Source organism: Pygocentrus nattereri, chromosome 5 (genome assembly GCF_015220715.1).
Source record: "Pygocentrus nattereri isolate fPygNat1 chromosome 5, fPygNat1.pri, whole genome shotgun sequence".
Classification (NCBI taxonomy): Eukaryota; Metazoa; Chordata; class Actinopteri; order Characiformes; family Serrasalmidae; genus Pygocentrus; species Pygocentrus nattereri.
This window is the reverse complement of record NC_051215.1, coordinates 40,477,441-40,502,671: the sequence shown is the minus strand read 5'-3', so window position 1 is coordinate 40,502,671 and position 25,231 is coordinate 40,477,441. Positions and strand designations below refer to the sequence as shown.

General features: G+C 39.7%; 1 long non-coding RNA gene across 6 annotated transcripts in view; it reads right to left on the bottom strand.

Moving 5' to 3' along the window:
* LOC108442490 overlaps positions 1-25,231 on the bottom strand; it is a 303,460-nt gene that overhangs the window by 157,038 nt on the left and 121,191 nt on the right. For all 6 annotated transcript variants that reach the window (XR_005130296.1, XR_005130299.1, XR_005130298.1 and 3 more), the window contains exon 4: positions 14,398-14,562. This is a non-coding gene — a long non-coding RNA (uncharacterized LOC108442490). The remainder of the gene's footprint in view (positions 1-14,397; positions 14,563-25,231) is intronic.

The following is a 25,231-nucleotide window of genomic DNA, read 5'->3' as shown; positions in this document are numbered from 1 at the left end:
AAACAAAGAAAGAAAGATAGAGAGAGAGAGAGAAAGAGAGAGAGAGAGACACTGCACATTTGACCCTTATGCTTTATTACCCATGTCCTCCCTACTTATCTTCTCCTTGGAACATCCTCAACCATCCTCAAGGAGAGGGAGAGAGAGAGAGAGAGAGAGATTTTGCTGATGTTATGCACTAGGATAATGTTCATGTTATTTATTACAGTCAGCAGCAAAGCTCGTACTGTAAAATGACAAAAATGAGCTTGGAGAGGACGCTGCTTGCTGCATTTTAACTCTTTAAATTGACCCAGATTAAATCAAATTTAGATTCACAAGCTCATCAGAAATTTGGCACTCTGAAAAGCAGCTAAAATGGGAGATCCATCTCAGCATTTGCATGATAAAAGGGAAATGGTGGAACAAGGAGGAGGAGAAATGTTAGCCTCAGATGTAAATTAGGATGACTGGCCAAGTGAGAATAAACCCAGGATGAAGAGACCTACACAGAGCAAGCTGTCTGGTTAGTCACATGCACAAGGGTCATACTCTCCCTCACTTCTTTTGACCTTTTCACTCTGTCATCCAGTATTCCATTCCCTGACAGTGATGGGTTGGCCACAAATCAAAAGTACACAATTTTCCACTCATCCTAATGTAGAAAATCAGCCAAGACATGTTTGGTGTCAGAAGTTTAAATCTTTACATTTTGTACTGGAGCTATGAGGTTAATACAGCTAACAAGTAACGGAAGCTTATACTTATTAGCATAATGCAAACTGTGTACATAAATCATCACACAGTTGCTTCAGACCCCCTCATGTTGCTAAGTACTCTCTAACAGACTTGTGTAATTTCTGACATTGTATGACATTGTTATTTTAAAAAATGACAAACGTATGGGCAAAATGCAAGTTTCAATTTGACAGTTTTCGCTATGCATCACACATTTATCCATTTTATAGCTAACAGTGTATCATACAGTGTCAGAAACCACATGAGCAACTTAACAAAAAACAACCACACAACCATAAATTCATAAAGTGGCTTGAGGCAAGTGTGTGATTATTTAGTGTTGCAGCTTGCACAGTGCTAAAGGGCTGGCTATAACCTTCCATTATAAGTTAGCTTCAACTCTGGACCACCAACCTGTCTTGGCTAAAGGAGGAAAGCTGTGTGAATCTGATTATTTTACTTTGATGCTATGACGATAACTCTGGTTCAATAACACATTCTTGTTCAATCACAAACATGGGCTGAACAACATCTTTCATGTATGGACTTTCTTTCATTTTTTACTAAGATAATGCTGACATAAAACAAACTCCTGCCCCTCCTCCACTTCTCTTTTCCTCTCTCTTGTTCACTCTCTCTTTGAGACTTTTTCTTTCTCAGAGGCACTTGACTTTTGTCCAAAGCTCGGTGAAAAGTGGCCCTGTTATTTCTGAAGAGGCTGATACATGGACGCGACACAAATCCTCTTAGCCCCAACTGCAAACGGCTTTCGGGTGGCGGCTTAAAGGAGCCATTGTGGTGCTCCTGGTTTTAAAACTTCCTCTGATGCCTTTCTTCCAGGCTCTAATGTAAATAAATGAGTGGCCCCAGACGAGAGCACAGGAAGGGGCTGAGGAGGGGGAGAGGGGATAAAAGCCCAGGTCTCACATCAACACACAGTCATCCTGAGACAGCCTAATCTCCCTATCAGAGAGTGAGAGGAAGAGAGGGATGAGGACAAAAAGGAGGAGAGTGAGAAAGGTTAAAAAAAAGCCAGATTGAGGAAGAAAGCAAAACACAGAGGAAAGGAATGAGAGAAATGTGAGGAAAATGTCACCAAAAAAAAGAAAGAAAAAAGAACCGAAAGAAAGAAAAACGCACACTGAAACAAGAACAGATCTCAGCCTTTCTCGCTAGGACGCCAATTCCTGCTATGGCCAGTCCTTCATCTATTCAATTTCCATGTGTGTAATTGGCTGCATGTAGTGTTAGTGATCTCAATAATCCAGAGCGGAGACGAAACCTGGGCTAAAGAGGCCCAGGAAGAGCAGGGCTACATCATTAGGGGGGAGAGGCCGCACTGGGCCCGAGAGCGACCACAGGCCGACAACGGACGTACAGCAGTGTGGAACCACAGCGACAGAGCCTTCGGGAGCCAAGAGATTATTCATTATGGAAATCAGCATAACCCTCCATACGAGCCTATAAAGATTTAACACTGATCTCTTTGTGGCTGCGTGTCAAGTTTGGTTTTTATTGCTTTGGGAGCTTTTATTTAATTGTCCTTAAGCTTAACAACTGCTTATATTCTGCTTACATTACACAAAAAATATAGACACAATAACATGCAGTCAGTAGATACCACATATTACTGTATCATCCATTATTCAATTAAATATTTTGACTGAAGCTGAAATGGAGCCCAGATTAAAAACCCTATTGCTTCTGCACATTTGATTTGCTTAAATACGGACCCGCTTATTAAGAACGTATAAAAAGACTCAAACAAAAGCTTAAGTTGATTTCCCCATAATTATGTCTCTACATTTCCTGGGTAACTGAAACTAATATTCCAACCCCGGACCTAGACAAATGTAAAGTGATATCAAAACAACAGAGCAATTTGAAATTGTCTGAAGAATCAAAAAAAAGAAATAAAAGATGCATTAGACTTGTTTTTTGACTAAACTGATTATACTTCTCTCCCTATTTTTAGACCTCTATTATGGACTAAAAGAGCTACAACAAAATCAGAAAGAAAAGAAGTCACCACTCAAAGTTTAAAGAAAAAAAGTTAAAAGGCACACATTTATTTATCTATTTATTAGACTGATAATAAAGAACTGAGAGCTACACCTAAATGACAGGAAGACACCATCAACCCATTTCTTCAAAGACCTCCTTGTCAATGGAGAAAACAAACGACTGTGAAGAAGAGCAGAGGCATTGATGTCTTGCCCTAATCTTCATAAAGGTAAACACGCATGCCAGCCTCTCCTTGGTGACGAGCTCATGCAATGAAATATATATGCAGTTTTTTTTTTCAGAGCCTCTTCTCAAAGTGCACGCTGAAGAGATGCTCTGCTCTTTTAACTGCTTTCTAAATTGCTCCACATCAAAACGTTCCTCACTGATTCAAAGACGTGCAGTAAGAACTTCCAGAGGACAGAATAACAAATCTTTAAAGAAGATCTAGGCCAGGACACGAATGTCAACAAAACAGGAATGATGTAGACTGAATTGGACTGTACTGGTAAACTCTTCCCTCAGCGAGAGTCTGCCATATGACCATAAGGGTGTGTGGTCAGAACTAAACGCTCTAGCATGCGAAATCCATATCATAGCCATATTACAGCCATACTGTCCATGAGTGATGAAGAGCCTGAAGGCATGATCATAAAGGGGGCATGGATTTATAGAAGATGGCACCAAACCACTTCCAGATGGCTCGTCAGATTGGGCTGAGAATCCACAGCTTCCCAGAGAACGCACAGCCAGCGAGCTCAGACCATGTCATCTGCTGCATGGCCACATCAGCCTGGAACCACTGCAATCAGACACTCCTCTGAGCTCGGCCCTGTCTGCCCGGCCAAAGCCTCTCTAAAACAGCTGTCACATCTGAGCTTACTGATGGTCTACATCAGAGTTTCCACATACTACAGTTCCACATGGACTTACCAACCCCTTTACGACTGCTATTGGCTTACAGACCCATGCAGGTCAGTGGACTCAGCAATACTACCCACTCATGGGCCACATACAGCCCATAAGACAGCTTCATAACATCCACCTGTAATATTTTTTTTCTATGGCTAAATATTTACATTTGATGACTAGATTTGCTTTATATCCAGGCGCTGTAGGTGGTTACCCACCATAAGCTATAAAATGTTTAGGCTGATCCTCAGAAAGTTCAAAGCAAAATGTGTGTAAGAGTAACTATTTCAATGAAAAACTGATGCACCGTGAGTGCTGCACATTGAGTATGCAGGGTTTTTTAGCTATGACTAACTTAGCTATTATTCTCATTTGACTGATAGTTAGCTCAATCTGCCTTCTTGAATTCATGCATGAGACTACAGCATGTATATGTCACAATAACTTTACTTGTGTTCAGCAGGAACTCCAATGCTATCACAATAAGAGTCACATGTTATTGTATAGTTAAATGTGGTGACCAAGCAATTGCTAATAAATGTTTATTAAGATGCACTTATAACTTATACTTACATTTGTTAAAACCAGTTTGCTTTAGTGAAGACTAACTGGCTAGTGGCTCCCAGGTAATTTGAGTTTGAGACCCATGCTGTACATCCACACACTGCAGGCCAGCGGACTAACCAAACCCTACACGCTTGCTGTTAGCCTCTGTGTCCAAACACTACATAACAATGGACTAACCAAACCCCACATGCTTTCTATTAGCCTCTTTGTCCAAACAGTGGACTTACCAAACCCCACACACTTTCTGTTGGCCTCTATGTCCAAACATTGCACATCAGTGGATTAACTAAACCCCACACACTTACCCTTAGCCTCTATGTCCAAATGCTGCACGTCAGTTCACTTACCAAACTCCACACACTTGCTGTTGGCCTCCAGATCCACATACAGCAGGTCAGATGACTTGCAGCCCCTCAATCATACCTTTTGTCTGCTAATTTTATTATTGTGCTGTGGACATGAGGGAATAGGAACATAAATAAACGTTTAAATGCAAATATTAAATTCCTTCTGCTTTCATAGTGGTACCTGTGGACACAAAATACTATGCTTACATACAAATAAATATTCAATCTATATAAAAACAAAATGATATGCAAAGTAACTGGCCAAATGATAAAGCCGAACATGGAAACTCACCTGGACTAGTACTTAAAACAGATGAGAATCCAATCCTTATTATTACATCCACAGTAAGCATTCTTTTCACTGCCATTTCTCTCTCCCGTCATCATCCTTCCATCTTTTCTCAGTCTGCCAATGTCTGCAGCCTCAAACAGAGCTTGTTAGAGAGGTTCTCACTCTGACTCTCTAACTCACAGATAATTATTCATTTAGCTGCTTTAGAGAGTCCTGAGAGTGATAAGCTCTCTATTCATTTACTCAGGGACAAACCATCACACGTCCCTTTCCTTCCTCTCTGCGTTTTTCTATTAGCTATTACACCGGACGGGAATATTTATTTTAACCTGATTGCTTGTTAATTAGAAATCATGGGGCCTCTTGTTAAATGATAGCTCCTCTACCCTTACACCTCACTGACATAAATCCAGGTAATGCTTGATTATGTTCTCTGTTCCCAGAGATCTTGACATGCCAAATGAGGTAATAAAATAAGACATGGTAAGGGTGATTACTAACACACAACAGTACAGTAGTTAATGTGTTTACTCTGGCTGTAATGGCTGTGCTGTAGGATGCACAGAGACGAATGATTAAATGAGTGTGACCCTCATGCCATGCCATGATTTTTCATTGGAGGAAAACAAGTGCAGGGTGGGAATATTCATTTTTGTATTTACTTAACCCTGGTAGGCAGGGTAGCCAAAAAGGGATTTCTGTGTGGTGATGCAGGGAAAAAAATTAATCCAGTCAAAACTTATTTTCTTCTGTTTTGTAACTGCGACCTCTAGTAGAAATAATAATAATAATAATAATAATAAGGGCAGGGCACAACCACAACACATTTCAGTTTTTGTGTGATAATTTTAAAGTATTTCAGCAAGGTTAATTTTTTTATACAAGCAACCTACACATCTCTACTACAAATGACAACAGACTTTGTTTACAGCACCTACTGCTTATGAACAATTCAGCTAAAAGTGGCAGGAGTGCAAATGTTACCACATACCCCATAGATATGTTGTACTATTTGCTTTTAAAGACTGAGGGGCAAGCTGTAATAGTCAGTAAAAGTCTGCTAAATCAATGCAAACAATGAATCCATTACAGTGCTATATTGTCTGAACCAGACATGCATTCCAATCTAAATACATGAAAACACTCATTAAAACAATTATTAGTGAAAATGTCCAACGCATATTTACTTTTAGCACAAAGAAGAAATATCAGCACTATAAACTTGAAATACAACCCCAATTCCAATGAAGTTGGGACATTGTGTAAAACATAAATAAAAACAGAATACAATGACTGGCAAATCCTTTTCAACCTATGCTTAATTGAATACACTACAAAGACAAGATATTTAATGGTCAAATGGATAAACTTTATTTTTTGCAAATATTCACTCATTTTGAATTTGACGCCTGGAACACGTTCCAAAGAAGTTGGGACAGGGGCATGTTTACCACTGTGTTACATCACCTTTCCTTTTAACAACACTCAATAAGCGTTTGGGAACTGAGGGCACTAATTGTTGAAGCTTTGTAGGTGGAATTCTTTCCCATTCTTGCTTGATGTACAACTTCAGCTGCTCAACAGTCTGAGGTCTCCATTGTCGTATTTTGCGCTTCATAGTGCGCCACACATTTACAATGGGAGACAGGTCTGGACTGCAGGCAGGCCAGTCTAGTACCTGCACTCTTTTACTACGAAGCCACGCTGTTGTAAGCAGAATGTGGCGTGGCTTTGTCTTGCTGAAATAAGCAGGACGTCCCTGAAAAAGACGTTGCTTGGATGGCAGCATATGTTGCTCCAAAATCTGTATGTACCTTTCAGCATTAATGGGGCCTTCACAGATGTGCAAGTTACCCATGCCATGGGCACTAACACACTCCCATTCCCCGGACTTCATTGGAATTGGGGTTGTATGTTTAATTTATAAAGACATCTATGAGAAGTTTTTGATTCAACTGTACACACACACACACACACACACACACTTTCTAAGCCGCTTATCATCATGGGTCACAAGGGGTGCTAGAATGTGTCCCAGCAGTCATGGGGCGGAAGGCTCAATCGTACAAAAATAATAATAATGCATATGGGGATATGGGCTCTCATTATTTAAGTTGTTTATATGCCTCAAAATGATGCTATAGACAGCTATGAAAAAAGGGAATAAAATAATATACAACTGTATCCTGTGACATACACACAACTATATAATATTATATTATAAGTAATAAAAAAATAGTGACAGCTCATTTTACTGTACAAAAACTGGGTGTATCTAGAACCACGAAAAGGGCCATTTAAAAAAATCTCAACAAATCCGAGGGCCAGAGAACATATATATTTCAATACGCCAAAACGTCAACAGCAAAATGTAACCACTTGTAGGTAACCTTCAAATGTTACATATGATTACTTGATATTATGGCTATATTAGCTCCAGATAACTGTTCAGTCTCTTTCAATGTCCCCAGAATGTAGGTCTTTTAAACCTAACTGTGTGCTTGGTTTACACACCTGATATCTTTTCTTTGCTGTAAGTTCATTAAATCTTGGGATCAGTTACTGAACTTTGTAGTGTTTATAATGTTAATAGTGCTTATGTTGGATGAACTGCAGTTGAAACATGGGATCTACAAAAATATCTTTCACTGTGAAAATTCACAAATGTGGCTATGGAAGCATGTTATACTTGTGGCTACATGAAATATCCATGCTACATTTTTTGATCTATGATCACTTTATGTACTACTAGTTATAAGGTGCCTTAAGTGCATGAATTTTTTTTAAGTATCCAAAATTCCAAAATTCTACACTCTCATCATATGGTTTAGAATACATTTACATCCCACTTTATGATCAAAGTTATGTTTAACTGGCGCAACTAGCTGCAAGATATAAGAATTTTAAAAAGAAACAACAGCTGTATTTCAGTTAACTTCATACATATCGCTCCTAAAAACCAGTGAATACAGTTAAGATATTAAATCTAGTTTCTTTCTGCATCAGTACTGATGGCAATGCAGTTTTTAAATATGCACTTGTCCAATCTGGCCCCTGGTGAACTTTCATATGAAAAACAGTCTTTTTCCACTCTAATTTCAGATAATATTAAAATTACCAAAAGATTTGGAAATAAAATAAAAAGCCTTTACTGCCACTGGCACGTTTATGCACAAAGCTGGCATTTCATTTGTTGAGAGAAATGCTACACCCATTTGGCCCTGTGCTTTGCATCACCTTGTTTCAGAAGGAACGGCTACGTTATGTCTCAAAGCAGACGTGGCGTTTACCCAAATTGGGCAGGTCAGCAGAGGGCACTTCAGTAATGTGGCAAACCACTTCAAAACCCACTTTCTTTCTTTCTCGCGCCTCTTTTCCCCCTTCTTCATCTCTCGTTTTATTTCTGAGGAATCTCTTTCAACTAGAGAGGGCTTAGGACAACTGCGGAGTTTGACATAATTATGTCTGGGCTAGCTTTAATCACTCTGGGCCCTCACTCCTCGAAGCACATTATCTGACTCCAAACATGTCAGATCCATGCCTGAAATAGGCCAATTTACCCTCCAAAGTCTGTGCTGAAACCAAGCTCTAAGTTAAAGCCACAGATACGTAACTATCTTCCTTGTTTTTCATCCCTTTTTTGAACATTGCTAGTCTTCCAGGGGGAAAAAAGTTCAAATTTGTTACTTTACTGCACTTTTAATAGGATAGAAATGTGCCTGAATGGAGGTTAACAAGGCACTGATGCTGAGAGAACACCACTGTGCTGAGAAGAGATTTGATGCAGACAGACAGTGTATCTGCACATCCAAAGCCATTCGGTGTTAATTACGGAGAGCTAATGTAGGTAAAATGAATATCGCTTTAAAGTAATGAAAAGATCTTAGTAAGGACTATTCAAAATGACTGTTCTACTTTAGAATTCATAGCCAATTTACATTGGGGTGTGTCCACAGTGAAACACACAGTTCTTGAGAAAGCTATAGGTCTACACCATTCTAAAATCCTTTCACGTGCAGCTTTACCATGGTGAGCAATGCAGCACAGTGTTCTTGTGGTGAGCCTACTCTGAGCTCAGAGGGCCATGGAGACACCCAGATCAGTTGCTGTTTGGTCAGCCCCATTTCGCAGGCACACCACGTGCCCACCAAGACTCAAATGGGTCAGAGAACAAAGCCACATCAAAGGCACACAGCCGGATCATGCACATACACACTAATGTGCTCCCAAGATGCAGCCATTCAACCTAAATCCTAGACCTTTGATGATGCGAGTCTGATGGACCATTGTTATAAAGAAGTCATCAGCAAATACGAGCAAATCTACTCTCAGATAATGCAGGCCTGAAGCACACACACCCTCACACACACACACCATGTTCGGACCAGAGCTCAGCAGGACAGGCACAGATCATGGAAAAAAAAAATTAGTATAGGTACTAATGTAGATCATTGTAACAAAACCTCATATATCTAAAATGTACTGCTGACTCCAACAGCTTTTTACAGACTTTGAATGCTTGCTGATATTTTAAAAACATACTTATTCCCAAATAATATCACAATAATATCTGAAGTGGGCGGCACGGTGGCGTGGTGGGTAGCACTGTCGCCTCACAGCAAGGAGGGCCTGGGTTCGATTCCCCGGCCGGGCGACCAGGGTCCTCTCTGTGTGGAGTTTGCATGTTCTCCCCGTGTCTGCGTGGGTTTCCTCCGGGTTCTCCGGTTTCCTCCCACAGTCCCACATGCAGTCAGGCCAACTGGAGATGCTAAACTGCCCCTGGGTGTGAGTGACTGTCTGTGTCTGTCTGTCTGCCCTGCGATGGACTGGCGACCTGTCCAGGGTGTATCATGCCTTCTGCCCGAAGACTGCTGGGATAGGCTCCAGCACCCCCCCCCCGCGACCCTGACGGAGAAGCGGCTTGGAAAATGGATGGATAATATCTGAAGTGTTTTCAGTTATTCCACAAACAATCTGCTTCAATTTTACATGTTTTACAACAAACACAACTGTTAAAAACAACTGACTTGAATATCATCACCTGCTTTACAATATCCAGCCTGTTGAGACAATGTGGGAGCAAGTCTGCAGTGAATTTTTCCTGATCTATAGAGTAATAAAGATGAACCACGCTCGAAAGAGAATGTGTTTGGCTTTTACAAAATGTTCAAATATTCTATTCTCACCTTCATGCATACCTTGCAGTGACATACTAGAATATACAAGAGCAAAAATGAGGTGAGGGAGGTCAATTATCTGTTTAACTCTGCTCATCCTGAATATCAAAGCAGTTCAGATTTGACTGAACTCTGTACAGATTCATGAAGAACATGGCTGATGACTGCTGAACAAGTTCCATCTGTAATATGTTGTTTTGCCTGTGATAATTGTCTTTTTTTCTGGGCCACCTCTTCTAACTTTCATTGTTTTTGGTTCACACTGACTATGCTAGATGTGCGTCTTCTGTCCATGAACAAAACATGCAAAGAGCAAACTCCTGTCAAACCACACAGTTCCACTTTCTGTAGCACTCTAAACTGCATTTAAAAGAATGATCTAATTAAATGTACTGATCTCGTTTGTGTGCTAGTTGCATAGCAACTCCTGTGCTGTACTAACTGTGGGTTATCTTCTCTGATACAGCAGTACGAACTTGTGATTGTGATTTTCTTGAAATAACCAGATCTGCTGTTTGTGTCGAGTTTTGAACCCACTACAGAACAGTTTAATTAGTAAAGAAAAGGAGAGAAAAGAACTAATAAAGCAGTTACGTGATAGAGCTGAGTTGAAGGCAGTGTAGATTGGATGCACTGTGGTACTTGGATTAGTATCACTATATATCACTATATATAGTGATGATCCAGCTCTACACAGCAATCATCGTGTCCATCCTTACATCATCCATAACCATCTGGTTTGGTTCCAAAAACAAACCAAACTCCAGTGCATAATCAGAACACTGGAGAGGATCACTGGATGTAGTCTCCCAATGTTTTAGGACATCTACAACAGCAGAGTAAAGTGTGCTGGCAAAATCATGGTATTATTATACCTCTTCTAGCCACTCCCCTCAGCTAGTGGTTTCAAGGGCATCAAAGCCAGCACAACCACACATATCGACTACTTTTACCCCAGAGATGTAGTGCTCATTAACAATAATATTAAAAAAATATTTTGATATAAAATATAAAAACCTCTCTTATCAAAGTACAGTATAATACAGTGTAATATTCTCTATATAATAGCTACATTTACAATATGTCTACTCAGACCTGCTTGATGTTCATATTTGCACATTTAAAGATAATGTCTCTTTGTTCTTTCTTATCCTTTATTCTATTTCTATTTTGTCTCTTAATTAAATATTTGTCAATAGTCTGTGTGCTTGTCTGGTTTGTTGAAATGTTTAAGACAATTGTTCAAACTTATTATGCCTCTATAGTACACTAGACTATAGACTATAGACTCTTTTTCCAATTTTTTCAACAAGTGTTTTTCTTATTTTCTGATAATGTAAAGTTCTTCCACACACAATTTCCTTCTGAATCACAAATTTTGATAAACTTACATGCATGAGAAATACATGAGTACTAGTTTTAAATGCCTGCAGAACAACTTGAATGTTTAACATTCCCCCCACAATTTTAGGCCTTTGACTGAAGCCAGGCACAATGGAGCAAGTGAGAAAAGAGAGGGAGAGAGAGAGAGAGAGAGAGAAATAGAGATATGACTGGACAGCACATATGAACCTCAGTAGAGCATTTAGCTGCTGCAGTGGGCTTCAGTTTGAGGGGGTCAGAGAGGGCTGAGCTGGCTGCTTCTCGCATGGCCTGAGCGCCACACAGAGCCACCAGCCAACTGTCCCAGCGGAGAAGCCCACTCTCCACACACTTCATTCCTCTGCGCAGAGCCAAGCTGAGAGCAGCTGCCCTGCTCTCCAGAGGCACTTCTGCTGAACCCCAGCCCACTGGAACTGTCAGCCAGAGAGAGCACAGCGCACATACATGACACTGTCTGAACAGTGGTCAAATGTGAACAGCACTGGGACCCATTTGTCCACCAGCTTAAAGAAGAGAAGAGAAGAGAAGAGAAAAGAAGAGAAAAGAAGAGAATAGAAGAGAATATTTCAGCTACTTTAAGTTTTATTTCAAACACAGGAGTTCAAGTCCACGCAGCTTGTATAATCTCCTTAGAAAAGTTTTGGCAGTAGAATGGGACACTCAGAAGCAGTCCCACAAAAGTCTAAGGTCATCATGCCCAGTGCCAAGCGTCGACTAGAGGGGTATAAAGCCCCCCCAGCATTGGGCTGTGAAGAGGAACTGTGTTCTCTGGAGGGAGTGACGGAGCACCATCCAATATATTTGGGATAAGTTGGAGTGGTGTTTGTGAGTCAGAACTAATAATCAAACATCTGGACCTGACTGCACTAAAGCTCTTGTCGCTGAATGCAATAAAATCTTCTAGTGTAAAGCCTTCCCTTAAGTGCAGAGGTTGTTACTGCAGCAAAGGGGGCACGAACGTTTGATTTCAAGAAATGTTAGATAAGCATGTATCCAAAAAAGTTTGGACATTGTACCATGTCTCATAACTTCAATGGGAATGTGCTGAGCTAAACTGCTGTGTGTGGATACATGTAAATGTTTGACATTAAAAAAAAAAAAAAATTAAAAAAATTCAAAGAATTTCCATGATCTGTAGGGATTGAACTGGGGATTTTATCATATCTTTTGAAATGTTGACAATGCTTACATATTAAATTAAACTTTTATTTAAAAATATGTATTGTTGCATGATACAATCCCTTTAAGGAATAATCGGTTTTGTACACTATTTGTATTTGTACACAACTGATATGGAGAGTTTGCAGCCCAGTGCAGCTAATAATCTAAGAGGACTTATATCAGTGTATGTGTGTGTCTGTATGTGTGCCATAACTACAGGAGACCATCAAACTGACTAACCAGAAGCCATGAAGGCCTGCAACATTGCTATTATTGCTCTGTGGAAAGCTTGGAGAGCCTGATAAATTCTAATTCTCCATGTAATTGTCCCTCGCATCAGAATGCAAATCTCCAGTGCTTATGATTCATCATATTTGCTGTTTTTTTTCTTTTTTTATTTCCTCCAGCTACATCTTTTATTAGTTGTGCACTCAGCATCAGGGTTTAATTTCTCCAGGAAAGAACAACAGAGGCAGTTGATTATTATTATTGAGAAAGTGATACTACAGCGGCTGAAATAAAATCTATAATGCATTAAAGTGACAGATTAGGGTAGGGGGGGTGTTCATTTTCAAGTGTTAAGACATCATACTGTATTGCCCTGGCAACAGCAAATGAAAATACAGCGTTTCGCATGTTTGTGTGATACAGAAGAGGCCTTAAAGGGAAAGCAGGGAAGGGCAATGTGTATCATTTCTCTAAGGGTCAGAGGATTGGCACACACCGTGGATCTGTGTGCTACCCATTTGGTAAAGACACTCTTTCTGTTCCCAAGAGAAAATGATGTGTCCAACAGCAAACATGTTCATCCAGTGCAAAACAACAGTTATGATTATTAAACTAAAAAAGACAGCTATGATTGACCTATCATAAGGATGTGGATGGTGTAACATTATCTACAATATCAAAGAGAAAGATCCAGCAACTGATGTGAAGGCACTGCAAGCAAACGACAGCGTAAAAGCTTGTAGAGGAAAAAGGCCTTGGCTAAAAACAAGGCCTTCCTCTCGCCTCTGCCTCAACCATGCTGAATTAATGATAACAGACAGTTATGAATCATTCAAATGCCCATCTTCTGAAATGAAAGACTAACAATGGAAACACAAGTATAAAAGATGAAATTAGCCATAATGATATAATGGCACATCACTCTGAAGCTGACATTATGACTCATTTTCCAACCAGGCTCATTGCATTGATTTTCATTAAGCCAGAAACTTGATCCTTTCTGTAGCCTTTTAACCCACTTATTTTGTACAATGCCCCCAGATATGCGCGTCTACTGTCTGATTTCAAAGTGGGTTGAGTTAATCAGAAACAGCGTCTGGCCGATCACTATTCATAAAGTCGCAGATATACAGAATGCCTGTGCGTGTGTAACTTTGGCAGTTCCAGTGTCTGTGATAACTGCAGTATGAATAAGGAAGTGAAGAAAGGTAGCATTTAAATGGTTTGAACACAGAACATTTTTGAGAAAAAACTGGCTGAATAATGTTCCTAAAAGAGCTGAATCTGATCCTAAATGCTAACTACGTGCAAAGTCTGCTCTTCACAACCACGCTTTATCCAGACTAGCGTCAAGCCCTGTCCTGTAGGGCAACATGTTCGTGGTGTCTAACACACTTAATTTGACTGATAAAAGACTTGATAATTAGCTGATGAGAACAAGAAGCTCAGTTAAAGGTAGTGAAAAAGGTAGTTAAAGTTGTGAAGTGCCAGGCGCCTCCAGCAATGTAGTCTGACACCCTTTCTGCAGGTCAAATCAGAAATCCATAAGAAAACATATAAACATGAAGACAGATTACACTCCTCCTTTACAGAGGCTGAGAAATTTTACCTTGCCTTCCTTTGCTCTACTCTTTGCCTGTCAGCATCCAAGGCTTATTTTGGCCAGTCACCCATGAAGAGGAGTGGATAAAGTGGGCAGGTAGGTCCTCATTGTCCTCAACTTCTGTCTCCTCAACATCAAGTCAAAGAAATATGCAGGCAGATTCCACTGTTCCTGGGGAAAAAGAACAGCACTAAATAACACAAATTGCTACTTTAAAGTACTACACGATAGAGAAATGGATACTACAGTGACTAATCTCTATGCTTAATTTGGTCCTTATGCAATTTATATTGGATGCTGCATTTGTTAATCACTAATGAGATACTGAGTTTAGCAATAATGATATCATAGACGACTGCAACATGTAAATACAGCCTCAAATGGATGTTCTGATAAAATGACATCCAACAAAAGTAAGCTATTTTGGCAGTGTCAATTCACTGATTCACTGATCAGTGAATTGACTGATTCACTGATATATATATATATATATATATATATATATATATATAGTATAATAAATATAAATAATTAATGTAATAGGCAGCGATATCAAGTCAATGTGTTTGTTTAACCATCTGCAAACCTCTCCAGAGTAAGCGCTGTATTATTTGTAGTTATTGTCCTATTGTCCTATGTGTGGTTTTGATGTGAAGGTAGAGGAGGCAGTGTAGGGCAAGATGGAGGCAGATGATCCGCTGTGGCGACCCCTAAAGAGAGCAGCCGAAAGAAGAAAAAGAAGAAGTCCTATGTCTGGTTTGGATAAGCAATAGCTCTTCATGGTAAACCAAGCATGGTGGTGATGCAATTTAACCATGGTAAGGTTGAGGGTGTTGGGGAGATGTTGGAACAAACTTTCCTCTAGCTCAAAAAACAACTATTTTGAAAGAAACAAAACTTGTTGCTTTTCAATATATTTATATTCACTTGCATAGTTCTTAATTATATATGGCATTTAATACATTAAAGTGATAATGATTTACATCAACACATTTTTTTTTTACACAAATGCTTCCATTCATTTTCCTAGCTTGATCCATTGAAACATCCGTAGTTCCTCTGCTGCTCATGTGCTGTATGTTTCTATGATCATCACTGTAGTTTTCTTGTTCTAATACAGTTTTTAAAGGGCAAGTTTCATCGACAGCTCTCTTGAGTTAACTTCAAAGTTTCTTCCAGCTATTGCAATGCCATGAATCTGTTCATCACTGAAGTTCCAGAAATGCACCCTAGTAAAACTAAGATGAAAATTATTTTGCTGAATTAGCTAAAGTTCTAACTACACTGTAATTAAATGTATTTCTGGTATTCACTTCTATAGCTATAACACAATGCACTGCTTTTTGGATGCAAAAAAATCTCTGAGATCAAATTTGAACAAATAAGACAAATAAGATCAATCACAGTAAACTACACGAATCAATGCACACAGAACACACATGCACACACTATAAAAACCTGAATTTGGGGGACATATTCCTGCAGATAAAAAGTCTCACAAAACTTATATAAATCTCTACTTTTCTTAATTTGATTTCACACCAAGTGAAGTCACATGTATCTATGGTCAACGACATTATACTTTCTTCAATGAACTAGAACATAATTGCACATTCTGAGCTTATTTTTTCCTCAAGAGCTTTCAGCTAGGACTCCACTGAACTGCACCACCCTGATCCAAATCATATCTTGGGGTCAGGCTGGCCTCAGGAGCACTTCTTAGATAAAGTCTTGTTCCACAAATCTGCACCATATATTAGAGTTGATTCAGTTGGACAGTGTATAAGATATGATACATTAATCTCCTCTATTTCAATTTCTGAGGCTGAGAGTGTAAAATTGGTATGCTGCATATCTAATTTTCTTTCTTTTCTTTTTTTTTCTTCCTGAATAGCTGATATATGCCTCCCTCAGAAGCTGGAGTGTAGTCGCCATTGTGGACCCTATGGTGCATTTACAACCAGCAACATCAGCTCTCAAATCTTATCTTGTTAAATCAGCCAAACGCGAGTAGCTGCGAGGGAGGGAATTAATGGGCAGGATGCTGGAGGGGGAGAACAGGGCATTTTAATCCAGCGAACAAGGGTGTGTGTATGTGCGTGCACATGTCTGGAGAGAGGATGCGACTGAGTGAAGATGCGTATCTGCTGTGAAGGTTGCACTGTGTTGTTCATTGCTCAGGTTCGTTTTCCTCCCCTTTCCCTAGCCTGATCCTGCAGCCGCAAACTTATCTACTTTGTTTGGGAAACAGGCTGGTATGCGATATGGAGAAGAGAGAAAGAGAGCATCCTAAACCCCTCACTCTGAAACATCTCACAGGGAGTGAGAGAGAGACCAGACAGAAAAAAGAGTGCTGTGAAGTTCTGGCTTCTCCATGATCTGGTTTCAGAATTTGAAGGGGCTACACTCTTCGCAAAAAAATGGTCTATGCACTGCTGAAAACGACCAATGACTTGTAACAATAGCAAATCCCCTTTTGATGTTATAAAGAACCATTTTCAAAAGGTTCTTTAAAGAACTACAACACTGTGCAAAAGTCAGAGACCACCCTTCATGTATTTCATTTCCAGGCAAAAGAGCCATTAAGTACAAGTTATCCATATTTCAGTGTCAAGAAAAAAAAGCACAACGCATGTCTAACAGAAAATTACACAGAAGCCAGAGCAACTAAATATATTATCAAACATCTTCATATTTAGTGTGTTCTGCCTTTGCCTGTATGTGAGTATCTATTCTTCCAGTAGACTTGCTTTCAGTTTATCAAATAACTTAGTCAATCTGCAAATATTTATCCATACCTCCAAAGTTCAATTAGACGTTGGTTTGTATTTTCCACTTCTTATATTTCAAGTAATCTTAGGGTTCAAGTAAAGTCCATTGTTCTCAGAACACCAGCAGTTTCTTTGTCTTTTGTTCTATGCTAATTTTCTTCGGTCTTGTCAAAACAACAATCTATGCTTTGTTAATTATCTTGAATTTTTAATTAATTGACAAAGGTATAAAGAAATGACTTTTATTTCAACTGACCAACCTATTTTGTAAATATAAACAAAATTTGAGTTTGTGTGTAACATACTCAAAAACAGTTGGGAGTAAGATGGGGCAAAATAAGAGTGTAAAGTTCATAGAATATTCAAGTTACAACATTTCGAAACATTCCACAATAAGCAGGTGATGTAATAACACATGAGGATATCAGGACTGGGTATAAAAGGAACATCTACCAAAGGCTCAGTCATTGCAAGCAAAGATGGATTATGGCTCACGTCTCTGTGCCAAACCTCATGAGAGAATTGTCCAACAGTTCAAAAGTACACAAGATTGCCAGGAAATTACGTCTTTCACATCTACCATACATAATATTGTGAAAAGAATTAGGGAATCCAGAGAAATCTTTGTAGGGCAAGGCCAGAAACCACTGTCGAATGTGCGTGACCTTCAAGCCCTCTGTAGACCTACTGTGTTAAATATAGCCATGTGGTCTCAAGAGTCTTCAGAAAAACGCTGTCACTGTCCGCCACTGCATCAAGAACTTCAAACTGCATGATGCTGAAAATGCAACTTGAAACTTGAACCAATTCTGTGCAGAAACACCAGAGTTCTCTAGGTCTCAGCTGATCTCAGACTGTCCAAAAGACAATCTGACGAAAGATGCAAAAAACAACATCTGTCATAGTATAGGGGTGCAAGGTGGCTTGCATACACGTGAAGGTACCACTGAAGCAGGGGTGTACATTGGGTTTTAAGAGAGACATATGCTGACAACAAGATGACATCTTCCCAAAATGTCCCTGCAAGCCAATTCCAGGCCTCATTCTGCATGTGCTACAACAGCGTGACTTCACACGCACAGAATGCCTTTGCTTGACTGGCCTGTCTGCAGTCCAAACCTCCTATTAATAATGTGCAATTTTTTTCTATTAAAAAATGAAGTTGGTCAGTGAAAACATTGAAAATCTTTTCTTTGTACTTTTGTCAGTTACATGAAGGTTCAAGAGAATGAACAAATCATGTTTTTATGCGCTTTTACAAAATTTCCCAACTTGTCCAAAAAGGGGTTTGTAGATATATAACCATTTGCTTCACTAAAGAACCATAAAGCGACCCTCTTTAAAAAGATGTCCCGGTTATGGAATAACACTACTGATTATTAAAAATCGCAGCCCTGTAGACAGCATATGAATAAATAGAAGTATTAATCTGAAATCTGGATATAAGCAGGAGACTCCCATTAAGCTGCCACACTACACACTCTTTTGTGTCATTGCTATTCTGTCACAAGAAAGCCATCTAACCACTGAGGTCACAAAGCTGAGCCCTCATTGGAGGGGCTAATTTGATTGTGGCAGAACAATGGCACTGTAGCCTTCCTCCACTGAAGAGCATACTAATTACACAGCCTGCCCTTGATCCTGACCTTGGTGGGTCACTTAGCAGTTGTGATCTGTCTCTGACTCCTAATAAAGTCCCGCTCGCCCGGGTGAGCCAGAGTGGCAGCCCCTCTCTCTCTCTCTTGCTCTCTCTTGCACTCTCGTTCTGTCTGATCCGTCTATCTCTCTCACCCTCTTTTCTCTTTCTCTCCCTCTCTCTCCCTCTCTCTCTCTCTCTCTCTAATTACTGCCATGCAAAACTGGCAGAGACATAATGACTGGGGCCATCACTCTTATATTTTCACAAAACCAATTGCAGAACCATTCATTTCAAATGAGCTGCAACACTTACTTGGGGTAGCAAAAGTAAAAATATAAAAGCATGTGTTGGTTATTGTTTTCTTTCTCTTTTTTGACTAAATTCTTTCCTTACCCTACTATTTTCCATAGTAACATCTAATGTCATTATTATTCAAAAACATAAGTAAGTATATATCTTTGACAGATTTACTCAACCTGGCAAACTTGGTATTATTGGTAATACAGCCCTTTTGTTGAAACTGTGCTAATATTAGCATGGTTTAGGCAATTGACCATAACAGTCTGCACATCAAATGGACTGAACAGTCTCTGAATGTGCACCACAGTGCTGGACTTTGCCAAATGTCCACTACTGGCTTGCCAGCTCAAGAGTGTCTTGCTAGAAAGTGGTCGCTTTCAATGAAATTTGTGCAAAACTATTTTCGTTGTTGTTGTTGTTGGTAGTGGTGGTGGTGTTGTATGGGGTATGTTCAGGTAAAATGAGACAAATTTAAATGGTAATGCTAACATGAGACAGGTCAAAGGCAATGGGTTTTCATATAATTCTCAAAATATATAAAAATTGGTAATATTACATCATGTTAAGCCTATTTATGTGAATGCATTTAAATATACTTACATATAGATGCATATATTTAAATATTTCAAAGATATTCTAATATTTAGATCTAATATTCCATTAATGAGCCAATTGAAATGGTTCAAAATTACTTTGCAAAAAAACTTTTTCCATTAATTTCAATTTGAAGTTAAGAACACTTTCTGCTTCTCCTGTAAAGTTAAATTTTGGAGATACAAGGTTTTGTTCTGCAACAATATAGGTTAAGTTACAATATGGTAATAATGAAATTACAGAAATATACGCAAAAATCTGCATATGCACCACTGCTGTGTTGAGATTGGCTTATTTGCAAAATCGAAGCAGTATTCGCTAGACGTCCTTACAGCAGCCTCCATAACTCCACTGCCCCTCTTCGTCTTTGAAACTCCTCCCTTTTGATTTACAGCACATCTTCACTAATGGCCAATCCTGTGGAACACTGTGATTAATCAACTAATCTGCAATACTTTTCAACTTCAAGAAGTATCCACGGGCCACCTTAAGCTTTCTAAAGGCTTCCGGTTCTGAAACTGAGTCATTTCCATACTGAAGTAGTTGTATACATTGCAAACAACATGACACAAAAATGTATTTTGAAGATTCACATCAATTCTGTGAAGAAGATAACCATGAATGAATAGCTGTGCTTTTGTCTTTAATGTGCTGCAGTCTGTTTTCCTCTGTTTTGCATAAAGCATCATGTATTATTGCTAGTGTTTCATCTAGCAGCATGCACACATTATGATGCATCCGAGAGAGAAAGCCAGGAGCTGCTGGAAAGAGAGCGACAGTCCAGGTTTAAAATGCAACCCCAGGAGGCCAAACAATAAGGCAGTGACAGGGAGGGGGGAGAAGTCGAGACAGTCAAGAATAATGGCTGCATCTTTCAAGTTGGATCAGGTCCTTCTGTAATGAAGAGAAGAGTTTTTTCCCTCTTGTGTGGCAGGGACAATGAGAGAGAGAGACAGGGAGAGACAGTGTGAGAGAGAGAGAGAGAGAGAGAGAGAGAGAGAGAGACAGGCTGCTTGTGTAGAATCTGTAGAAAGCAAGAGCAGTGGGGAGGCAGGGATAATTACTAAGAGTTTGTGCATATCCAGGAGTATGTGCGAGTGGCTGAATGTTGGTGCGATGGTGGAAAAGCACTTTTAATGATTTTTTTCTTCTTCTTTGAGCTGAGAGGGAAAGATCTGACACCCCTCCACCCCTTCTCTTTTTTCCCAGACTCGGGCCAGGGCCAGAGGTGCACCGTTGCTGTCAAAAATAACCATTATTTGCTCGCCTTCTTTCCCCCTATTTACTGTTTTCGCAGGGCCCATTGTCCCGCCACAATCTCTTTGTGTTGGCATTAATTGCACAGGAGAATGCAGGGCTGTGTTTATATTTTTTGCCGGTTTTAGACTTGTCGGCTCTCCTTCTCCTTGCTCTCTCTCCCTCTCTCTCTCCCTCTCTCTCTCTGTCTCTCTCCTCCCTGGAGCTGAAGTGTGTTCACACTCAACGCGCGACAGCTAGAGAACAAGCTGTGATTTTCAGCAGTAATCTACGCAGCAGCTCACTATGGCCCCTTTTAGAACACACGCACACAGACACAAGCACACAGACAGACACGAGCGCTCACACACACACACACACACACACACACACACACACACACACACACACACACACACACACACACAATAGAATAGACAGAAAAAGAAATGCTTGCTACTCCTGGCTAATAAAGAGTGACTGAGGAGGATGGTACTACACTGAATATACTGTAGAAAGCACTAACTCTTTGCTAGTAACAGAATCCTCTTCTTTTGGTGATTTCAACTAACACTGAAACTGACATGGAAGCAAACACAGTGATAACATGTAAAACAACATATTAAAGTGCTGTGAAAAGCTGTAATTGGCTGTGATCTTCAGTAAAAGTCTCATCTATTGTTGTTACAATAAATGCATTATATAATACAATAAATGCAATAAATTAATGTAGGATATCCATTCAGCATGTTTAAAAGTTCAGATACTTTGAAGTGTAAATTAATAAATTAACCAAAAGGGTAATTCCAGCAATTTTTCTTCATTTCCATTTCCATTTTCTTCATTTCCTGTTGTGACAGAAATCACAGCTTGCAATGACTAAAATGCAGATTTAAGCATTTTATTTACTAACCAGAATGACCAGCAAATCTACATAGTAAAAAAAAGCTGGGGTAACTTAAAATTTTTAGGCAGCTTAGTTTTTTTTTTTTTTTAACTTGGCTTCAGGGCAGACGTGAACTCCCAATGGCTATAGTTGAGTAACTGAGTTAATGTTACATATGTGAAGGTGGGGTTGAGAAGAAGCATAAAATGTTTTAGGACAAACCTTTAATTAACATGTTTGTGCTGTAGCTTTTAGAGGTGTTAATCTCTTAGAATGTCTGGATCCCATCACCACAGCTGTGGGTTTCTCTCAGAATTAAGAACTTGACATTAAACCACTGCTTTTGACAGTGCTTTTGACATTAAACCACTCTGAATTATGTTGTTGATATCTTAACCATTTAATTACAGCGAAATTTTACAGTTCCATGTTGTGCATATGTGTGTGTAATAGTGGTGTCCTCTGTGCTGTCTGTCCTATAGTGGCTGGATTCAGGCCCCTGAAACTCTGCCTCTTTCTGACGAAGCAAGGCACTTTCTTGCAGAGTCACAGAGACCTCACACACACACACACACACACACACACATATGCACTGCTACATTCAGAGAAACAGCTACTTAGAGAGGTGCACAGCACACTCTGATACTGTTAAATGAATATGAAACATGACTTGGGCTCAATCTTTAAAAAAAAAGCCTCCAGTAAACTCATTGCAATGAGTCATAATGAAGAGTTCCTTCATCTTCATATCATCGGGGTCCTCTCACAGCGAATACCTGCTTAATACATCATCTATCAACTCTGGCAGCCTTACCTTTACACATGCTTGCTCCTGCTTGTGTGTGTGTGTGCTGTCTGTGAGGCTACTGTGGGCTATAATGAGGCCCTTTGGTGGCTGTAAAGATTGGAGAGCAGAGGAGCAAGGAGTGCTGCACATATAGCTCTATTTGTCTTACAAATATCACACTAACTACCAATTACAGCACTATAAACCTCCTGGCTGCTGCCTACCTCCTTCACCATAACGCCGGACACACCAGACGCACTGCGCTAGGCCCTCTCCCTCTCTTTCTGCGCTATGGAGTGTGCGAGTGAGGAGCTGTGGTCGTTGATGCGGGGAGCATAGTCAATGAGGCCAGTAATGAGGTCTTTCTTAAAGAGTGGTGGGGCTGCTGGATTAATGTTGGCACAGAGAGAGAGAGAGAGAGAGAGAGAGAGAGAGAGAGAGAGAGAGAGAGAGAGGAGGGCACTGCTGGCATCGTTACTTCGCACTTTACTGCTGCCCCCTGGCCAAGGGTGAAACTGCCATCAGCAGAAGGACAGAACATCACTCTAGAGTTTGCGCGCACACACACACACAGTCCCCAAAACAGATGTTCCTTTAAACTCTCCTTCATTTATCCTGAACAATCAGTGTTGTGCCTGCAATATGATAGAGTGATCAGTAAATTTGATGTGGTAAAGGGTCCATATTTGATGTGGTATGTATGTATGGTTTCAAAACATGCTATTCACTCCCTAGTTTCCCACAGAAACCAATGCAATGCAATTACATTCATCTACCCATTATGCCTATAGCAGCTTAGCTTCGCTCACTTGAGTTGAAGTTATTTTAAGCATTTTTCAGTTTGGATAGCTTTTTGAATATGGGTAACTAATCAGAAGTGAGGTCATTTACATATAGTGCTGTGCAAAATTCAGACACCACCATTTTACCATTTAACAAAGCATTATACCAAAACCTCAAGGACTAAATTTGTTTTTTTTTCAGTACTGCCTTTAATACAGCTCCCTTTCTTTTCATTTATAAATTAAGACTCACCTGTCCACAAAACCTTAATCCACATGTCAGATGTCCAGTTGCTGTGTTTTAATGCAAATTGTCTGCCTTCTTGTTCTTTACTCAGTGGAAATTTCTTGACAGCTACACATCCTCTCAGACCCACAGAGTTGAGTTGTCATCTCAAAGTGGAAACCACCTGTGGATTTTTTTTTCAGATCTGAAGCAAGAATGGAAATTGAATTTATTCCTATCTCTCAAAGTTGAAGGCTCTACGTACTGTTTCTCTGATGATGGTCTACCAGGCCTAGCATGGCTGTTATGAATCTTTATAAAGTTTTTGAACTTCAGCTTTGGGAAAATTATTCACCTTTAACTTTTCCCTCCATTATGCAAGTAGATGTCATACAGAATGTCTCCTTTAGCCACTTTAGATGCACACGCAATGCAGCTTAGTTGTGTTTGGGCAGTTGATTGTTTGAATGTTTAGCATCTTTTTGAAGTGGGACATTGTGACACTTTAGGGAACAGCTTTTGTTGTGAGGACATGGCCATAAGTCATAGATTTTAAGATGAGGACAGAAGAGTAAAGTGGTAGTAAACAAAAGTAGAGTGTATCACTTAAATACTTTGGTATTATGTTGCAGAATATATGTTTTGTGCTGCTTTTTTCTGACAATGAACAATGAATAACTTGTAGCTGATGGATGTTTAGACTACAAAAAAAAAGAGCGGGGGGTGTATGACTTTTGCACAGTACTGTTTATCAGTTACAAAGGCACAGTAACAAGCATAGCCTATTTTACTTTAAGAGATAAAAAGAGGTTAGAAATGGACTGATTACACCTTCCATTGGTACATATTCCTAAACAAACAAGTGAATATTAGTGGGGAAAAAACTTAAAAACGTAAAATCTGATTATTTTGGCTACTACTACTACTAATAATAATAATCCAAACAATTCACAGTGCCACAACTGTACACTGGCACAGCTCTTGTGTACGCATAATTTCTTGACTATACTTTTGCCTTAGGCTTTGTCCATTTAAGAAGCCATCCTTAGTGCCTCGTAACATTGTGAGATGTTCAGCCTGAAAATGGGCTGACTCGAAATGTTCTAATACCATACGAGGACATAATCATACTAATACATATTTCCATTTCTGCTGAAAATAGAGTGTTGATGGACTGGGTTTGCCAATAAACATGAGCTTATTATTAGCCAGCAAGAGAGTCATCAGTGAATTTAACAGCTTTCCACCACTCATCTGCTGGAGGTGTGGAGGGCAGCCCACTCTCTGAGCCCAGGCCAAAGCCTCCCGCTCTGGGGCCACATATCCAGCCGGCCAGCCGGCCTCTCCAGCACGGCCTCCAGCCCCAGCATTAATGGCTCAGCCTCAGCTGCTGGAAATGTTATTCTAATTAACAGGGGATTAAGTCATCATCTTCTCGTGTAATACAGTCTGGATGGGAATTTCAATATGGAACTGCAAAAAAAAAAAAAAAAAAAAAAAAAAAAAAAAAAGCATTTAGCGTTTCAGTAAATTACTCTTGACCCCCAGGACGGCAGTCTATCGGCGCGTCAATTGCCTGCCAATTAAAACAGCCCACCCTTGCCAAAACTTTATTGGGA